Source organism: Charadrius vociferus, unplaced genomic scaffold, assembly GCF_000708025.1.
Source record: "Charadrius vociferus isolate BGI_N301 unplaced genomic scaffold, ASM70802v2 scaffold79, whole genome shotgun sequence".
Lineage (NCBI taxonomy): Eukaryota > Metazoa > Chordata > Aves > Charadriiformes > Charadriidae > Charadrius > Charadrius vociferus.
In genome coordinates this window covers 1156977-1176460 of record NW_009650182.1, presented here as the reverse complement: position 1 = coordinate 1176460, position 19484 = coordinate 1156977, and positions in this window count along the sequence as shown.

Below are 19484 nucleotides of genomic sequence, written 5' to 3'. Positions count from 1 at the left end.
GAGCAGTTGGAGGGAGCCTATGCTGCAGCCAGCTTCAGCATTTCCAAATAGCTCCATGGGTTAGTGGCAGCTTGAGTGTAAACCAGAATAGCCTGAAGGCAGCCCTAATTTACAGCAATCCAGCCAAGCGATGGAAAAATGGAAAGAGAAATCCAAGAAAAGGGCTGGTGATAATCCTGGGGACTGAGAGATTTGTGTCAAACTCCAAGCTGCCAAATTGGGCAGAATCTAGTTCATTTTGGTTGGTATGACAGGTCTCTACCTCCTTCTGGGTATCTTGGTGCTTTTTGGTAAGCTAGGATAAAAGGGATAAAAAGCAAGATTAAAGGAGACACCTGCAAAAGGTCCTTCAAAGAGACGAGGGATGAATAATGCTGGAGAGGATTCTGAGAGCTAAAATGGATAACAGGAAATAAATTAAGATGGAAGGTGGGGAAGGATGCTGGCTTTGTGACTTGAATCCCTTGTGAAAATCAAAAAAGAAAAATCAAAATGGAGAAGCAAGAGGAAGTAAGGTAGAATGGAGCCTTGAAATAACGTCTTTCAGAGCGGGTATGGATTGCTATGAATAATGCATCACTAATTACAAAGACGTAAGTTCAGCCATGCGTCTCATCTTAAGCATGTCAATTGGAATTTAAAGGGAAATTCTCACACTGTAAGAAATGTGATATGATGTCTATTTCTATCAGAAACCATGTGTATTGCTGCTGTTTCCAGTGAGAGTTTCTTTCCCAGAGATCAGTTCCTTCTCTTTATGCAGAAGTGAAGCCATAAACCCATGCCTATGAATTGGCAATCTGTTTCCATGGAAATGAATAGGATGACACAAATGTAGCACTATGACTTCATTTCAAGATGGAGTATGAGAAGATGGGCAGCAAAAGAGGGATCTCTGGTTATTTCAGGTTCTTACGATTGCCCACTGTAAATCTCATCTATTTGAGCAGATAATGGGGAAGAGGGAGAGGGTTGAACTGGACTGAGATATCCTTGGGGTTGCTCGGGTGGTCGATTACGGTTGTGATGATGATTGTTCTTAGTGGGATGGCTCCTCTTGTGAAAGAAAGGCAATTGGCTTGTTATTTGTGTCTTAGTTGGATGGTGTTTTCAATTTGTTGCAAGAGCTATGTACTCTCATATTACAGTGTACCAGAACCAAAATAAGAGAGCAAATTAATTGTGGGAAGAGAAGGAAGAAGATAAATGGAAGAAAGACTTCTTTTTTATGACACTAGAATATTTTTATTACTTTATCTCTATGTATACCAGTCTTTCAAGCTGTAAATCATGAAGTAAAAGATCATCCCACTTCACACTATCAGCTCATGCAGAAGGCTCAGCCTTCCTTTGAAAAGCAGTGTGACTGGTTTACCAACAAATCCAGGTTTTTTATAGGCCATTTTTATTCAGTTGTACCTTCTCTGGTGTCTTATTAGACTGTCTCTGACCTGGTGCTTACGTTTGAAGCCAAGATGAAAACCCACAGTTCCTCTACTCCTTCTGCTTCAGTGTCCTGTTTATCAGTTGTGTTTACACGGCACAATGGACCATGTTTGCTCTAGCAGTTCTTCTTTTGGAAGTCAGAAGCAAGGGGTATTCAATAACTAAAAAGACTTCTCAAAACCAAAGAATATCTATTTTGAGAAAGTCTTCCTTTTGAAGTCTGCCAGATTTATTTTTTTTTTTTTATCTTTGAATCCTCAGGCATTTTCCTGTCCTGGCATTGTCTTTTAACAACTGTTAAGTGTTTGCTGAGAGGTAGCTTATCTCATCCCATTCTTCTCTTTCTGCTTGTTTTTTTCTGTCTTCACATTTCCAGGTAAACTAAGCCAATGCAGGCGTACAGTGAGGATGGCAAGAACTAGGTCAACACAGAGTATTTGTAAACCATTACAGAGCGCTTCAAATTTTGTCATAGACATGGGAAAGGCTTGATGTTTACTTTCTTCCTCTGAACTTGTTAAAAAGCCAGCTGGAATATTAGACTGTGACACAACAAAATAAGTCTTTTGAATATTGTCCTGTATCAGGTAGGCAAGGCAAGAGAGCAAGGCAGTGTGCTTGCTTACCCAGTCACACCCCAGATAAGGAGTCAACTGACCTCTTTCTTGATGACTTTTTCCTCTAGAGCAGTGGAGCACTCACTAAAACATTTAAAAAACTTATTAACTGTCTTTTCTCTTGCTGCTGATTGAAAACTGAGTCAAACATTTCCAGTTATGGCTGGTATTCCTCTATTGGGAAACAAGCATATTTTTGAATGATACAGTACACTTCGCTGTTGACTGGTAAGACCCCACAGCTAATCCCCATGAGCAAAGAAAGAATGACAGAGGAATGGAGAGGAAGCTGCGTTCTCTCTCTGAATGGAGAAATGCAAAGAGCAGTCTCTGTGCTTTGCACTACAGCATGAGTAGCCATAACATTGGGTCCAGGAGGTAGCAGGTGCTTTCTTTACCCTCAGAACTTGAAAAATAACCACATCTTTAAAAAAATTGGTAACTGAGTATTTTGTCCATTGGCAAGGAGAAGCAGCTCTTTGATATGCCTTTTTTATTTCTGTGAGACCATGAAGCTAATCAGATGTTTGTCTTTACTGCACTTTGCAAATGCTTTGAAGTAGGAATCAGTCAGGTGGCAAGTATCAGATACTAGAAGTGCCAGTGTTTACCTGTACAGAAATCTAGTTACTACTCTCTGACAAAGATGCAGTCAACCTTTCTGACCTTCTTGATGAGAATTAGACTTCAGTAGAGCCATTTTGGCTGTACGTTGTGGGAGGAGATCTTAGAACACTAATTATCTTCAGTGAAGAGGTACTATAATGCTAACATTTGTTAAAAATGAACTTAATAGGGAAGAGATTTCCTTTTAATTTTTTTTCCGTGGCTGTCTGCAACACGAGTTTGCTTGACCCTGTGACAATTAATTGTATCCTAATTGACTCAAGAGTAAGGTTTTTCTGCCTGTGTATAACAATTTCAGATGTGTACAGGATGCTGACAAAAAGAACCAGTGAAACTAACAGGTCTTCTGAATAGATATAGGTATTTCAGACTCCTGGGTGATTACTTATACCCATGGTGAGCCATGTATTTTTCACAAATAAGAAAGTAACTGAAGAGATTACAAACATTCCTGAGGAGATACTAGAACTTCATGCAAACATTTGAAGAAGCCCTTGAGGTGCACTCTGAGATAGAAGATTGAATTCCAGAGTATTATTCCCAGACAGTCCTACTGCCAGGCAGGCGCTATACATTTAATCCCAGCACGTCAGTATAGATCAGAAGGTGCCCTTCCCTTCTGGCACCCTCGTAGTCAGAAGCTTGTGTGTTTCTAAGAGCCTGTATCACCTTTAATAGCAATTAGAGCTGGCACTGCCAACTATGCAGGCACATCTATACCCAAGCCCTTCAAAACGGACAAAAACTGGATGGGTGCAGACCATTAGAGACAAGTGCGGTTGTAGTCTCTGAACATCCATTTGGTCAACAAAGTAAAATCAAACACATGGCAGTAACTGAGCACTCCTATTTTGTATGCGTGCATGGAACATAGAAATGTCTCAAGCTTCCTGATCACTGACTCCTACTTCTGTCTTTTTTTTTCCTGAATAACCAATTTCTTTGCAGGACCCATTTTCTTTCTTTTTAGTTACTTTGTTACTTTTTGACAGAGGAAAATGTCTGCTGTCACACTGCATTTGTGATTGAAACCCCTGGCTTGAAAACTGATGAGCTGCTTTCCTTGCATAATTTCCCTCCTATGGTCTGTGCTGTAAATAGAAAGGAAAAAAAGCAATCTATGCCCCATGGTCATGGGAGCCATTCTTTTTCTTTATTTTTGCAGAATATCTGCAGATAAACAGCAGGAAATCTTTTACCATGTAATCATTTCAAATGACATTAATTTAAATATGACAGCATTGCAATGTTTTGTTTAACTGCCAGCTGCAATTAAACATTGTGCATCTTTTATTACTCAGATTTCTGGGGTTGCAACAATGTATGGGATCTGTCCAAATTTAAAGAGTACTCCATCTTACAAGACAGTTATGAAGCATCTTACCCTGCCTGGGATCAATTTTAAATTTGAGTCCACCCCCTAGTGAATTTTAATGCTCACATAACTCTTAGACCATTCTGACTGCAGTTTGCTCCCTGACTACTTTTTTGTCTTTGTTTTTTAATTCTTTTCAGTCTATAGAAGCACCTCTCCTTCCTTAATTTAGTGATTAACTTTCAGGTTGCTGTAATGCTTTTTACAGCCTAGGAGTGTCCTACCAAACTGTCTAGCCTTCATTTTCAGTCTCTGGTATGTGGTAGGTGGCAAATGAAGCTTGCTTTGCATGTAAAAAAAGGGCTTAATCACTCACCAAAGAATTTTGAAAACAGAATAAGATGTGAAATAATACACTAGAAAGATCATTGCAATGCAAATACACCAAAACAACTACCTCTTAACAGCTAAGATTAAAAAGTAAAGCTTCTAAAACAGTTTTTGTTCTTAGCAAGAACTTGATAGGTCAATTATTCTACAGCCTTTCACAGATGTCTCTACTTGACGAAGTGAGCGCCCAGACCCTCCAATATGTGTGAACTGCCATTTTCCACTGAAATTAAAGGTAGTTTGCATAGGCACCCATTGTCTGATTGAAAAAGTGACTATAAAATTATCCAGCCATTACACAGGATTAAAAAAAGAATTAGTGGAAATTAAGCAAGAGAAGAAGAAGAAGGGCATCATCAGACTGCCATCAGGTTGGACTTATGACTTGAATACAAAAGCTAGGAGGCTCTTCCCTGTGCATGACCTTCCAATGTAGTGGAAAGAAAGGGGGGTCATAGAGTGAGTCAGAGTAGACTCATGACTTATTTTGCAGCTCTAAAGGCCCCTTAGGAGGAACCACAAATAGATATCTTGGCCAAATTAGGTGCCAAATATTCATACTCCCCAGAGAGATTTAAATTCTGCTTGTGGAGCCTAAACTGTGTTTGTTTGGTGTCAAGCAACTTCACCAGTGAAAGATATAAATCTCCTCACAACCTTAAAAAGACAACTTATGAGCTTTTTTATTTAAATAATCCTACAGAACTGTCAGACTAACTCTCCTGGAAGTTTTGAATTAATACGAGTTGAGATACCAAAAAAAGCCTTCTCTGAGTTATTTATTCAAACCTTAAACAAAGAAACAAAATTCAACAGCCAGGGCATTCCCATACTGTTGTTGTTGCCACACACGCAGCCACAGCAAATCCTGGCTGCCTGTACATTCGGATGACTAAATGTTTGTTTCCTCTCTCTCTTTTTTCTTTCTTTCTTTTTTTTTCCCAGAGTTTTGCTGCACGGGAAGTTCTTGGAGGTAGTAAGCAACCACTGTTGGTAGGAATCATCAGCTGTGTGAACAGTTTTAGACTGAAACTCAGCAGACCAGGGTTTTCTTTTAGTTTCATGTTTTAGAGCATTTAATTCTGTGTTTAGGCCATTTCCCTACCTTGGGCAATGGAGAACTGGCTGTAATGCAGAAATCTACATTACAAAGGAAAAAATTCAGATAACTCTTTGTTTTTCTAGCTCTGACTCCATGTTAATAAATTACCTTACATTTGCATTCTGAGTGAAGAGCTTAGTGGCTCTATCAGCTCTGTGATTTAAAAATCTGATCCAAAAGTCGCCAGGATGACTCTGTTGTTGCTGCTCATGATTAAGTGGCTGCTGTTAGAAAGTGATCTCACTTTGACTTGAATGTGTTAGAGTCAGTCCGCAATGACAGCAGACTACCTTCCAGGGAAACTGCAGAGCCTTTATTTATTGATCTAGAAGCAGAAACAATCTAAGCAGGTCATTTCCTGCTAGTGCTGCTTTCTTCCTCACAGCTAGTGGTAACAGACAGGAGAGAATCTCTTCGCAAGATCATTTCCCCTCATTATTGCTGGCATCACTTTGCATCACCCTCCTCATTCTTTATGGCTCCTTTTAAGAAAGATGCCACTGGATGCCTCTTTAAAAACCAAAAGCCTGAAGAAGAAAGGCAAGAATCATTTAAAGCCTTCTGGCTTTGGTAGACTATGTAGGAACAATAGGCCAGAAAGCAGATTTTATGATCCAAGTTCTTCAGTCTACACTCAGCCAAGAGTTTTTAGATCCTGATAGGAAATAGCCCTATTGATTTTGTGGAGCTGTTCCTATGTTTCCATACCCTCTTCCCCATACCCTAAGTTGTGGGAGATTAGTGGTGTGTTTGTGAGTCCTCATGACTGCGTTAAAGACTGGTGGGGCTGAAGAGAACCATTGCAGGAGACCCAGAAGCAATTAGAAGTGTATATGAAGCTTCAGATTGAAGCTGAAAGCATTGAAATCAACACAACCTAAGGGACCGGGGGACGTCTAACCACCACACACAGTCTTGAAAATCTTTCGAGTTTCAGATCTTCAGGTGTTCAGTTATTTCTTTAGAACTTATTATTCTCAAAAGAGGAGTAAAAAGCTGCAAATATTGCCAGTTCCAAACATCTATAACTGTGAGGCAAATGCTTTGTCTTATTTACTTGCTTTCCAGTTTTATAACTTTAATAATTCAAGCAACGTTGAGCTTTGATTTTTTTCTTTAAAAGGGCAGACTAGAAACATTTGATTTTAAAACAAAGTTGAAGGCCTCTTGAATATATGACTGGATAAGCGGGGATTTGATTGACAGGACTTGCTATGGAGAGCTGGCTGTGAACCCGTGTTGGCTGGTCATTGGAGGTCACAGGAAGAGGCCAGCTCAGCTGTGTAAGTCTCCTTTCCCTTCTGCAAAAAAAGGAACATGATTAACAAAGGCTAAAATTTAAAAAGGCAATGTACCATTTTTCCCAAAATGAAATTTCTGAGGACCAAGTTTTCTGACAAGGCCATCGCAAAGAAGCTGTAAAGCCTGCTCTGATCGGTTGAAATCATCATTCCAGCACTTGATCTGAACATCTGCAGAAAGGATTTGCTACAATGGCAGAAAATAAAGGCAGCCGGGGGTGTCCTCCTTGCCTTGCTAAGAGACGTTCGGGGAGCGACTGTCTGTGGGGTGGTGTAATTCTGAACGTCCCAAATCCGCTCCATGAACAAGTTGTCTGCTCTGCCTCTGGCTATGGCTCTTGGGGGAGCTTCTCCCAGTGCCTGCTGGCTCTGTGGTCCGCTCAAAATGGATTAGGTGGTCACAATCCAAACTTCAGGGGGCAGATGGTCTACATAATAAAAAGTATTGTCAGTCTTATTAGCAGTCTCAGTGGAGAACCCGAAGAAGACCGGGGACAAAGAGTGATTATCATAGGATGCTGCTCATTGTGTGCCAGAGCAGCCTCAGTGGTGCTGAATGTTTCCTACAGCAATGTTCAGGGCAGGAGTTTTGCAAAACAACCTCCAGAACACAGTTTCCAAGGACCAGAAGGGCAGCAGGTTCCTTACAGCTTCAGAAAGGGCTTGGACCTCTGTTCTGTATTTGCTCCTACTTCTCATGGATGCCAATGATGAATTTACAGGAGTTCTTTGTGGGGAGGAAACAAGAATCAGTCCTCTGTGGCAAAACAGATGTCTTCATAGAAATAAGAGAGTTATCTCAAAGCTGCAAAAGCATCAGGGAGAAATAACATGAACAACATAAATACTGAAGAATTCAGGCACTGATTTTATCTGTGATACCTGTGAAATCTTATTGGTTTTAATAAAGTCACACAACTACAATTGATTGGGAATATCCATCCTGTTGACAGGGAACAGAAGGACAAAATTTGTGTTACTCAGATCTACTCTGCCAGAGCTGTTGGAAGTTAAAGAAAGCGACACCTTTCTTTTCATCAATACGATGTACAAATGTTACAGCAGTACTCAAGGGTGACAATCAAACTCAACCCTCACTGCGCTTGCTCCCACTCAGGCAACTCTGAAGGCACAGTCCCTGCTGTAACAGCGTCTATGGTAAATGCTCATACATAAGGTTTATGTAAAGTTTCTTGCTTTTCATAGTGGTTGTATTTTGTGCTGTTTCTTGTGATATAGAAATAGTACTTATCCTGGATACACACACATGAAAAGTAAACGCTAAATTTGGAGAATAAATTCTTAATAACTCTTTCCAAGCATATTTGCCAAGTACATTTGCGTATATTTTTAAGCAGGGATTTGCAAAGGTGAAGCTGAAAGCAGATATATGCTTTGTGGCTTTCTGCGACAAGACTAATCCAAACAAATGTTCATCCAAAATGTGTTTTCATCAAGGTATTAATAAATAAAAAGACCCTTTAGTCTGTGTTATTATTGGAAAGCCTATAGAATCATGAACATCTAATGTACACTGAAAAACGAAATGTTCTTCAATGCACTTAGCACAGTGTAAACCATTGGAGCTAAACAAGAACGGACAACAGAAGTTTTGATCACCTTTGCTGACCGAGTACGTTCTGGTTTAGTGTGTCTGTATCTCCTCTAGTGTGCTAGAGTAAAATAAAGATGACACATTCTGAGGCACAAATAACTTCTTGTTTGTAATATGTCTTTTTTATGTTCTCAGTATTTGCTTTGCATAAACATCTGCCACAGCTCAGCAACCATGAAACAGAGAAGATACAGATTTGCTGAAGACATTTATTGCCATATGATACTGAGGAGCTTTTAAATAATATAACAAATGTTATAAAACAACCAAGAAACTGGAGTAAAAAGGAAAAACCCTCAAACAAAAAAAATACATATTTTTAATTTCACCAGCTCTACTAAATATATTAATTTAAATCTACCAGGGGAAAAACTTCAGGAAATAGAGGTGCCCAAAACTAGTGTACAAACCACCGCCATTCCAAACAAGCAAAGAGCCTGTCTCACTGGAGCTAAACTTCTTGTGAGTTGATGTCAACTTAGCAAATAGTGATAGCTAAATTGTTTTAAAACTCAAAACATTACGGTTTTTATTTCTGAAGGTTTTTCTTGGACTATTGCCCAACTGTAATTTTTAAACCCAAACTGAAACAAAATACTTCAATTCCAAACATTTCAGTACAAGATTAATCAAAAAAGATGCCCACTATCCGTACAGCTCTATAAGCATGATGAATGACTTAAACATGTACAGAAATTATGAATAATCTTTGTAAAAAACAATACCCACAGGCTCCAGATCCCATAGGGCCGCTTGACCGCAATGAGAGACATGACATGAACATGTGGATCTAGATTTGATAGAAAAGAATGAAATTGCTCTCGTCGTTCTGTATCTAATAGCCGTGACTTTATTGCCAAGCTCAGTCTTTTTACCCTCTGTTCTCTCCTGAGGACAGGGAAAAAACAGCTAGGTGGGGCAAAGAGGCAAGTAGCACTTGGTGAGTAAGAGCAATTTAGTGTGCTACTCCAGGAGTTGAAGCTGTTTGTTATACATCTCGTTGACCAGACTTGCAGTTCTGTCCATAACAACTGCCCTGGGCTTGGGGAGGGCTCCTTAGCACGTCCCTGAACATCTAGGGATGTTCCAGGGGCAGAGAAATCCCATCACACTGTTCTAAAATCTGGTCAGAAAAACTTGATCAAACAAGGTTATTATGGGCCTGCCTCTGCTGTCTATGAAGTCAAAGCCCTAATGACATCAATGGAAAGAGGATCAAATATTCTGTATTCTCTACAGAGCGAAGAGCTCCCAACAAAGAGTTTTGTGGTGCTGTAGCTAAGCAGCGGGAAATTTGCATTTTGTCATGGATGCCTGAGGGTTCAAGATTCTGCCTTTATCATGTTTAATTTAGCACTTGCAACAGGAAAACAGATAAAGCTACACACTATCTCTCCAAAAATAAATAACTTCTTCAGTGCCAAGCCGTGAGCTCACTACAATATTTCCTCAGAAACTGAGATGATTATCAACAACAGCAGTGATTATCAACTCAAGGAATTATAACAATCATGCAGCGGTGTGAACTCTATTGTGCTGAGCAGTTTCCCCTAGGCCTGTAGGGCTGACCTTTCCCCAGCTCTGGACCCTGGAGTGAGGAAAATTACTGCCTGATGGATAGCCCATTATTCTCACAAATGCCATTACAGGGCCTGCACTGTCTCCGATGTCCACAGTCTATGCCTGCAGGGCAAATGGCACTCTGGGGGTTTAGGGGATTTGCAGCAAACACTCATGCCAGACTGAATGGACCCTATATTGTGATCCACTGAAAGATAGCTTTAGTGAATCGAAGATGCAATTTGGGGGAAAAATTGTGCCCTGCTTTTTTATAATGCTCATAATTTGTCTTCAGTTACAACGGCACCTTAGAAATTTTCCTCATTAACGTTAGGGGCATGAGAAAATTGTTGGCTGATATTTTTATTAGCAAGACTGGAGCGTGTGAGACACTGCACAGTGCCAAATACTGTGCTGTAAAGACAGGTCAGGCAAAGGCAGTGCTATTGGTACTGTCACATCTATGGATCCTTTGGGGAATTCAGGCATGCACTGAATATGGAAACCTAGGACAGAACCAGGAACTGACTCGAAGTCTCCCTTATTCCACGCCAATATGTCAAACAAGACCAACTTCTGCTATCAGTGCTTCTGTGACAAATGTAGTGGTAGTTCGGGTGGAAACCAGACAGAGAAAATACAAGCAAGCAACATTTTATTTAATCAAATTGACAATACAATCTGTTATCTGTCCATTATTAAATTAGGGCTTTTTAAGTTTTTTTAGCATCTGTTCTGGATTATTTATGTCATTTTAATTCCTGTAATTCAAAACAGCTTCTGTTCAAAACATAAGGGACTAAATTGAACCTTTAGGCTGCACACCACCAGGTATTATATATCTCCCTCAATTTCTTTGTGTGCATGCTCTCCCTCACCTACATTCAGTTTCCAAGCAGTGATCACAGGATGCCCTTTTCTCTTGTGTGGCATTATAATTCTTAAACCTCCCTTTGTGATCAAGTGGAAAAGAGGCTTATGTGAAATAAAAATCTATATTGTGCACTTTCCAACGTGCCAGCTGGTGCTCTTGGAGATGCAGGAGGAACATACTTGGACAGTAACTTCAGGGCAAAATATTGCCCAAGATGTCAAGAGGTTGACATTGTTCCTTTTTGCCATTTATCTTAGTACAGGAATAATGATTTGTTTTTCACTGTATATATCTTCAGTTCACTCCAGCTGAAAGACTGTAGGTTTCTGTTCAAAGCATACTTTGAAAATGTTACCTAAGCCATGCACCACCTGACTGGAACTCAATCACAATTTTTTCATTTGTGAGAACTGCCAATATCCTCAGTCCTTCACACAGCACAGTCTGTTCTTGGCCATAGGGTTTCATTCCACAGCATCCTTGTAGGGAATCTCATTTCTGCTGCTTCCAATTCAAATAAAGACAAAATCCAGCAGACAGCTGGATGAAAAGAAAAATCTGACTTTTAAAGAACTTGGAAGTCTCCTGTTTAAAATCTTAACTCACTCTTCCTTCTTGCTGTGATTATACAGTACTCAACAAATGTAATTTTCTTGAATATTCTTGCCTGCCTTATGAAACCCATGATGCTGGTATTGGCAGACACGGAGATGCTGCCACCCACATAGTGGGGTTAGAGGATCAGAGTGAGCAGAAGTTTGGATCCTCCTTTTTTTCCTGTAGAGAGTGCATCTCCAACCTTTATCCAGGCCCCTGCCCCATCCTGGGTTTGGAATAATTATCTTCTTACTGCTGCAGGAGTACAGCACATGGAGACTGAGGAAACCTTTGAAGTGCTTTTCTGCCCAATAAAGGAAGTCTCCAAAAACAAGAGGAGGAAAACTCAAGACTGTCTCTGGATTGTTTGGATGGTGGTTTCCCAGGGAAGGTGCAGAAAAGACTGGACCATGACTTGCCTCAGGCAGCTTACAGAGTGTGTGTATGGCTTCTGTGCCTCTTTTACAGCCTGCATCTTGTAAAGGAATCAATGCTTGTAAAGAAAATCCCATCATTTTCCATTATCTCTGGGGTTTCCATCTCCCCTTACAGACTTTTATCATCTGTAGGTTGCAATATTAAGTTAATGCAGTGAAACCAATGCCTATGCAAATGATACCTTTGAGAGCAGGAAGAGTGGTGGAAGAGCCGCGCATGTGGCATGATGTATGCAAGGCAGAGCTGGGAACTGTTGCCTAACAGGTGGGACTCTATTTTCAGGTTACATAGCAAAATGTTAAGTGTCCAGCTTCAGCATTTCTATTCCAAATCTTTCACTATGAAAGCATCAATAATAGAAATTACTAACAAGATAAAATCTGATGTTCCAGCATGGAAAACTGGCCATCTCTGTGAAGTACTATCTTCCTTCTACAAATAATGTCATCCTCACCTGTCACATTACTCTCCAGCTTTGGGAAAAAACAATGCTCTACAGATCAGTCTTCTTTACTAAAGAATCCTTGTTCCACTGAAGAAGAGGGTGGAAAAGATGTGGCTGATTTAACTGGAAAATGAGCCTTATACTTTTCATAGCATTCCACTCATTCACTGAACCACCACTTCGTCCACAGTTCAGCTCCAATGAGCTGTAGGGCTATCATTCACTTCACAGAATGGTTGAGGTTGGATGGTACCTCTGGAGGGCATCTGGTCCAAACCCTCTGATCAAGCAAGGCCACCTGGAGCTGGTTGCCCAGGACCATGTCCAGACAGCTTTTGAATATCTTCAAGGATGGAGACTCTAGAAGCTCTCTGGACAACCTGTGGCAGTGTTTGGTCACCCCAGAGTGAAAAAGTGTTTCCTGATGTTCGGAGGGAACCTCCTGAGTTTCAGTTTATGCCCATTGCTTCTGGACACCACAAAAAAGAGCCTGTCTCTGTCCTCTTTTCATCCCCCCTTCAGATATTTATATACATTGATAGATCTGCCTGACACTTCTCTTCTCCAGGCTGAACAGTCCCAGATCTTTCAGTCTTTCCTCACAGGAGAGATGCTCCAGTCCCTTAATCATCTTCGTGGCCCTTTGTTGGACTCTCCAGTAGCTCCATGTCTCTCTTGCACTGGGGTGCCCAGAACTGGACACACACATCTTTGTACACCTTAAAAAATGTTAATACCAAATAATTAGAAATTTTAATTTGACGTGTTTTCCTTGCTGTTTCATCATGATTTCTGTACATACTTCATGTTTCTTACTCACTGACCTATTATCAGTTTTCACGACATTTTTTCAAGGAAGAGTTAGGAGTGCAGCCATTAACTGTTGTTTTTTAGTGATCATTATCTGAACAAATGTAGATATCTTATCTTCCAAGAGGATGAATTTGCATGCAGGCCAGATCGAATCTGGGTTACTTGTATCCCTGTCAACTTATATGAATCTCTTAACTTCTATCAAAGCCTACAGCCTCTTTCATTGCCACAGTTCTTTGTTGTGTTTGCATCTAGAACACCACAGGGAACACCCACTGAATTATGTATCTCTTAGGCTTTCTGGGTCAAATAGGAGCAAGGAAGTTGCAAGAGAACAGCATGCACTGAAGGAATAGTGTAATTGCATAAAGGTTCCTTGATTTTGTAGAGTTCACTATATCTTTGAAAGCGCTTTCTTTTCTATTCATTTTAAAAAGAAGAAATATTTGATCTCATTTTCCCTGCAGAAACAATCATTTTCAATACTGTTTATTCCACACATTGGTATAATCCACCCCAGGTTATACCCAAGCTTCATGCTGGAAGATGGTCAAATAAGGAGTTGTTTAAAACATAGAGGGTAGATTCAGATTAGATATTAGGAAGAAATCAAACCAGAAGGAAAACAAAAAGATGGAAAATGCGTAACTCCAAAACTTTTCATTATTAGAGTAATTGTGTACTTCCACAGGTACAAGCTTAAACATGGGTGGTCCCTGGGAAAAAATTGGCCTTCTTTTCATTCCTGCCCCCATGCTTGACGCAGTGAGGCTGGCCAAAGGTTGTTCCATGCAGCATCCTTACAGTCCTGATGTCTTTGTTCTGCTCTCCCAAGGCTCTGCTGAGCTGCTACAACCTCTTTGCTGTTGGCAGCCCAAGAAGCACAGTGACTCTTACTGAGCGGAGAAAATAGGGGGTGAATAACCCTCAAATAACAGAGCTGAAGTGAGGAACCAGAACTAAATGTCAGAGGAAAAAAGGGGCAAGTAAGGACAAGACTGAAAGAAAAAAGGAAAAATAGGTTGGTCCCCGTTGCCAGTAGAAGGGACATAAGGAGTTACTGGAGAGATTTTGGCTATGTATCCTGGTGATATTAGAACCTTTTGTTCAGTTAATTGGCAAAGTAAATCCAGGCACAACAGGCTTGAAATTCTTTTTCTTAGAAGGGACATTTCTTATAGTGAAAAAATAAATTGTGGAGCTAAAACTTGTGAAAGAATCAGCATTTCTTTACTTTAAAGCAGCCAGCCTTTACCTCTTCCCAAAGCCTGAATATGTAAACAGGGAATGTTACAACTTCCATCTTGGTTGCTTAGGGTAAGAAATTAAAGGCTGGCTTTTTTTAATCTGAAGAAATTCTCTAGTTTACTGAAGACTGCTACTTCTTTTTGGAAAATATCTTTCAAAAAATCCACTGCTCCAGTAATGGGCCATCATCTAATTCTGCACGGCAACCCTACCTCTTGTTCTGCTTCATGTTTTGCAGGATTCCATCAATAGGACCATTCTCAGGTTTGTTGAGCAGCCTCAGGAACAGAAAGTGTGACAGTCCGCAGAATTGCCCAGCAAAACACCAATAACGCCAGGATTAGTTCACTTTTATAGAAGATATGAGCTCACTTCCCTTAAAGATGAGAAAGGATTTGAATTGGGTTTTACGCACCCTGGGTCAGCAGACAGTAAAATTGGCACAACCTTAGTGACTATAAAGCTAGTATCTCCCCAACCCAATCATTTCCTAGCTAAAGCTACATGGCGAAACAGAGGGTAAATTCACAAATACTGACATTTTCACTGGGACAACTTCATCTGGAATTAATTACATCATTTGCCCACACACTCACAACCCTCTTCGTAATCACTGTTCTCCAAACATCATCTTTTAGTTCATGTTCGTGAGATTAATGAAATAAGCACATCCAGAGTTCATTTAGTAATCTCGCATCCTTTGCTAACTCTAGTAAAATTTTATATTTTCAGACATAAACTGTGCATGCTTTCTCCTAGAGAACAAGAAATGCAGACACGCCAACAGATAGTCAGTGTTTGAATTCAGATTGCAATATATCACCGTCAAGATCAGAGCAGAGAGGTTCGCTTCAGCTCCCCCCCTCATCTGATCTGCTTTGTTTGTACCTTACTTTCCTTGTCCTGGATCTGCAGAGCAGCTGTTGAGGCTGTTATCTGCTATCCGTACTCCGGACAGCCGCTCCCTCAGCAACAACTATCAACCGGTACCAGGGAAGAGCTGCCCACAGGTTCCTCTGGACCTGCAAACATCTGGAGAGCTCAAATTATTGCCATATGCTGGAGGAGCCCTCCCTGGAAGGCCAGAGAAAGGCCTGAGCTGTGTTTGCAGCACTTGAAGCTTCTCGAATGGTATCTGAGACCAGTTCCATGGGGAGGGAGAGCATAAAAATGCCGTAGATATGGAGGAAGAATGTTTTCTTCCAAGTGCTACACTATACCCAGGTCTAGAGCAGCTGCCCTGAGGGCTATGGCAAGTATTCTTCTTTAGAGCAGGAGCAGGGAATCACTCATCAGTAAGGTATATCGCTCAAAGCTATTCATTAGCGCCGTAAAACTTCTTTTTTCTCCTGCAGTAGGTTTTTTTATTGTCTGCTGGTTTCCTGCGGAATTATTGGATTACAAGCAAATAAGCAACATGTCTTTTAAAGGCTTTTGGTAGAAATGGCTTGGAATGTATACATTCGCATAAGATTTTGATTAAATATCACAAACCTAGAAGCAATTTTCATAAGAAGCTGTTTCATAGAAAAATTTTCCCTCCCCCCATTCGTTATGGTGAATCAAGATTAATTCTGTCAAAGCCAATAACATTGATCTGGATTTATACCATTGTATCTGAGAGGAGAATTTAGCTCATAGTATATATTAAATGATGATGAGTATACTATATACGCTTCGCATGCAAATGAATTTGCTCTCTTACCCATTCTTCCTCTCATATGATGTTTATTTGCATATTATTATTTAAATCAAATAGACTGTTAGCATCAAAGTTACAAAGCTGAAGTCCCCTAAACCAGAAAAAGCCAGAAATAAGCTACCGTTTTAATTTGTTTCTTTATGCTTTTCATGATGATGCAGTCAATGCAGGAACCCTATCACATCCAGTTGTCTGCTGGATACTTTTACAGATTCAGTATTCAGCCTTTATGCACTGTTTATTTTGTTCTCACTAGTTCATTTAGTGGCTGAGCAGGGAATTGAGCAAAAAAAATAGAAAAACAATCCTTGTGAGGAAAACATCTTTGAAAAAGACAAAGTCCTGGGGGAATTACTGGAACAGATAGGGTAGTTCTTTCTCTCTTTTCTTTGCTGGTAGGCAGATATACAGGCAGCTACTTAATCCTTGTAAGTGCAGCATCTTATGACAAAGCTCTACCTCTTTTTTTTTTGGTAATTCCCAATTATTTTAACAAGTTCAGAATCTGTCCCCAAATGCCTTTCACACTCTGGTCTTTCTCAGTTTTCTCTGTGCTTATTTGTTGTTGTTCTCTTTTTTTAAGTAAGTGGAGCAAAGTTTCTTTAAAAGTCAGCCAAATAGAGACTATCATAAGATATGCACACAAAAAGCACTACAGCAGGCTGTTAGGATTCGGGGGGAGGGTGTCTTTCAAGGGCTTTTGGAGTACGCCCAAAAGGCTTTAAAACAGCCTTGCAGAATCCTTGCTAAACTCCACATGGTTGTCATTTGACTACATTTTTTTTTTTCTTTTTGCAAAATACATTGGTCACCATCATAAGGAACTGGAACTTTTAAAAACCTTTATTATGATCCAAAAGGTCATTCATACATGACGGGCCACATTCTCGTGTACCCAGCTGTGCTTTAGATTTCAGTGGCTTTTCAAGGGTAAGAACTGCTAAATGAGAGTAAAAGTCCTTACGCATTTCCATTCAAAGACCAATTCAGCCCGGGAAATCTGGTATGAAAGTGGCAGTCAAGTTGATGCAGCCCTTCGCGGCACAATGTATGCGAGCTCTTTGGTTGTTCTGATTATTTTTGCTTTTGGGAAGTACCACATGATATCAAAAAAGCTCCAGCTAGCATTTTGCCCTCCAGCATGTTGGCTGAATGCTGACATACTTACTGGCAGGAATATATAAAAAATGGGACAAATATTTCAAGGAAGGAATGCAGTGTGAGGTCTTGTTTCCCAGCAACCATGCGTTTAAAAGGACGGCTGACAGCCATTGCCACTGAGAACTTGATGGCCTTCTAATTATCCATTGATGGAGAGGTTAGCAAGGTATCATAAGGCTTATAAAGGACTGTGAAAATAGCAGTAAAAACAAGGTAAAAATAGGTACTTAAAAAGAATTCTTCTAAAATGTCAAAGTCATTTTAATTTCTGTCCTGTGTTCTATTTAAGACCTTCATGGAAACGACCAGCCTTTTCAATGGACATTGGTAAAATCAAATTCAAAGGATACATATCAACATATGTTCTTATTTGTTCTTATCTTGCCTTCAGCTGTAGCAGAGAGGGATCCACAGTAAGCAGGCATATTAATATTTTCAAATGTTTTCATTCATCTGACTTTCAAATGTTAAGGAATAACTTTATGACAGCTGTGCTGTGAAATATTCCAGCTGTAACTACTCATGGCTGCCCAGGGTCAAATTCTGAGGTGAAGTCTGAAGTGTGGTACCAGTTTTCCACATTCAAACTCCCTAAAATATTCTAATGCTGTATATGAGGAACAAAACTCTCATATCACATGGTTTGAAGGAAGAAGTACAAACAGGGGCCAATTAAACTTCACTTTTTTCACCTTCTTCAAATATTTATTGTTTTCTTTATTCCTGTGTATGGTGAGATCCCAAGCGTGTTGAATGCTGTGGTCTCTTCTGGCTTTATAAAATTATTTGGTTTTGCATTACAATGATACTTAGATGTCTTCCCAAAGAGAAAAAAAAAGGATCCACTGGTAAAATCTGTCTGGGCAAACACACTGTAAGAGACTACGAAGTTTACAGTTTCATCACAAGACGTGAAAAAATGAGGCCAGAAACTTGCTCCAGGTCGTTGAAGTGAGCTTCAAATTTATGCCTTGAGTCTCAGTCTCTGTCAATACTTTTATTCTCTGGGCTGCACGACTTAGTCTCTTATTATAAAATCATGCTTGCCCCAGGACTTTTAGGACTTGAAAGTCTTCCCCAGGATATCTGACGGTGGTAATAGCAATAGGTGCCATACCCAGATCCATTGCAGAAAGGCAAGAGTAGGAAAAGGCTGGGGAGAAGGTGACCCCAACCCCAGCACAACCTGAAATAAAAAAAAAAGATAATACGAAACTGCCACCCTTGGCCACAAGATGTAGGCTGAGCATGAGGTTAGGGACGAAAGAGGAGAATGGCCTGGGGACACTGGAAATAACCGTCACTTCTCCCTGTCCCTTCTGCCAGCCCACACTGGTGGCTTCTTGGTGCCATTAGCTTCCTCAGCTTCTATCAGAAGAGCTAGAGGTGCAAGCCACAGAGAACAATGTGCGAAATACTGTGAATGCTGTGCATAATCCTATCTAGGTGAGGAGGATGGAGGGGCTAGGAAGCTTGGAACCCAGTGTAGGTGGCTACAGAGTCCAGGAGCCAGCCTGCAACCAGCCAGCTTCGCTGTAAGTCAGCAGCCTGTTTGCACACACTGTTGGTGAGCGCCAGGCGAGCACATGCTCCGATGCCCACAGAGCCTGCTGAAAAGTCAAGGAATAAGCGGTGAGGAAAAACAGCGTGAAAACAGACTGTGGGAGCTGCTGAATTTTCCAGCGAGCACTCTGCCACCAACACAGAGCTCCAGCCCAAGAGGTGTGAACAGGCTGTTGTCCTGCAACATCTCTAGGTGCTCTCAGCTACTCGGGGAGGTGACAGTTTTTGCCACTGGTGTGAAACAGATTTCTTGCCTCCTTAGATAGAAGTGTTGCTTCCATCTCCTTCAGCATAAACAAACAAGAGCCCTGTGCTCTCACGGGCATCTTTTTTTGTAAGGCATGCTTCTCAACCCACTCCAACTGCCTTCTCCTTATACATCACAGACTACTATGGACGGGAAAATGTGGGACACGTAGTAGTGTCTCACTGTCATGTCTCACTCGCAGAGAAAATAGCTGCTGACAGTTTATTCTTGTTCATCAGAGGTTTTTTTCCCGTGATTTATTTAAGACACAATTCCAATGAAATATGTACCAGACACTTTTAGCTGAACCATAAATACATGTCCATACAGAGAATGGCAGAAATGCAACATCCTGTCCTGCATGTGGAAAGAAACTTTCATCCCTGCAAACCTTCCTTTTTTTTTCAAAAGGGCTTTGCTATT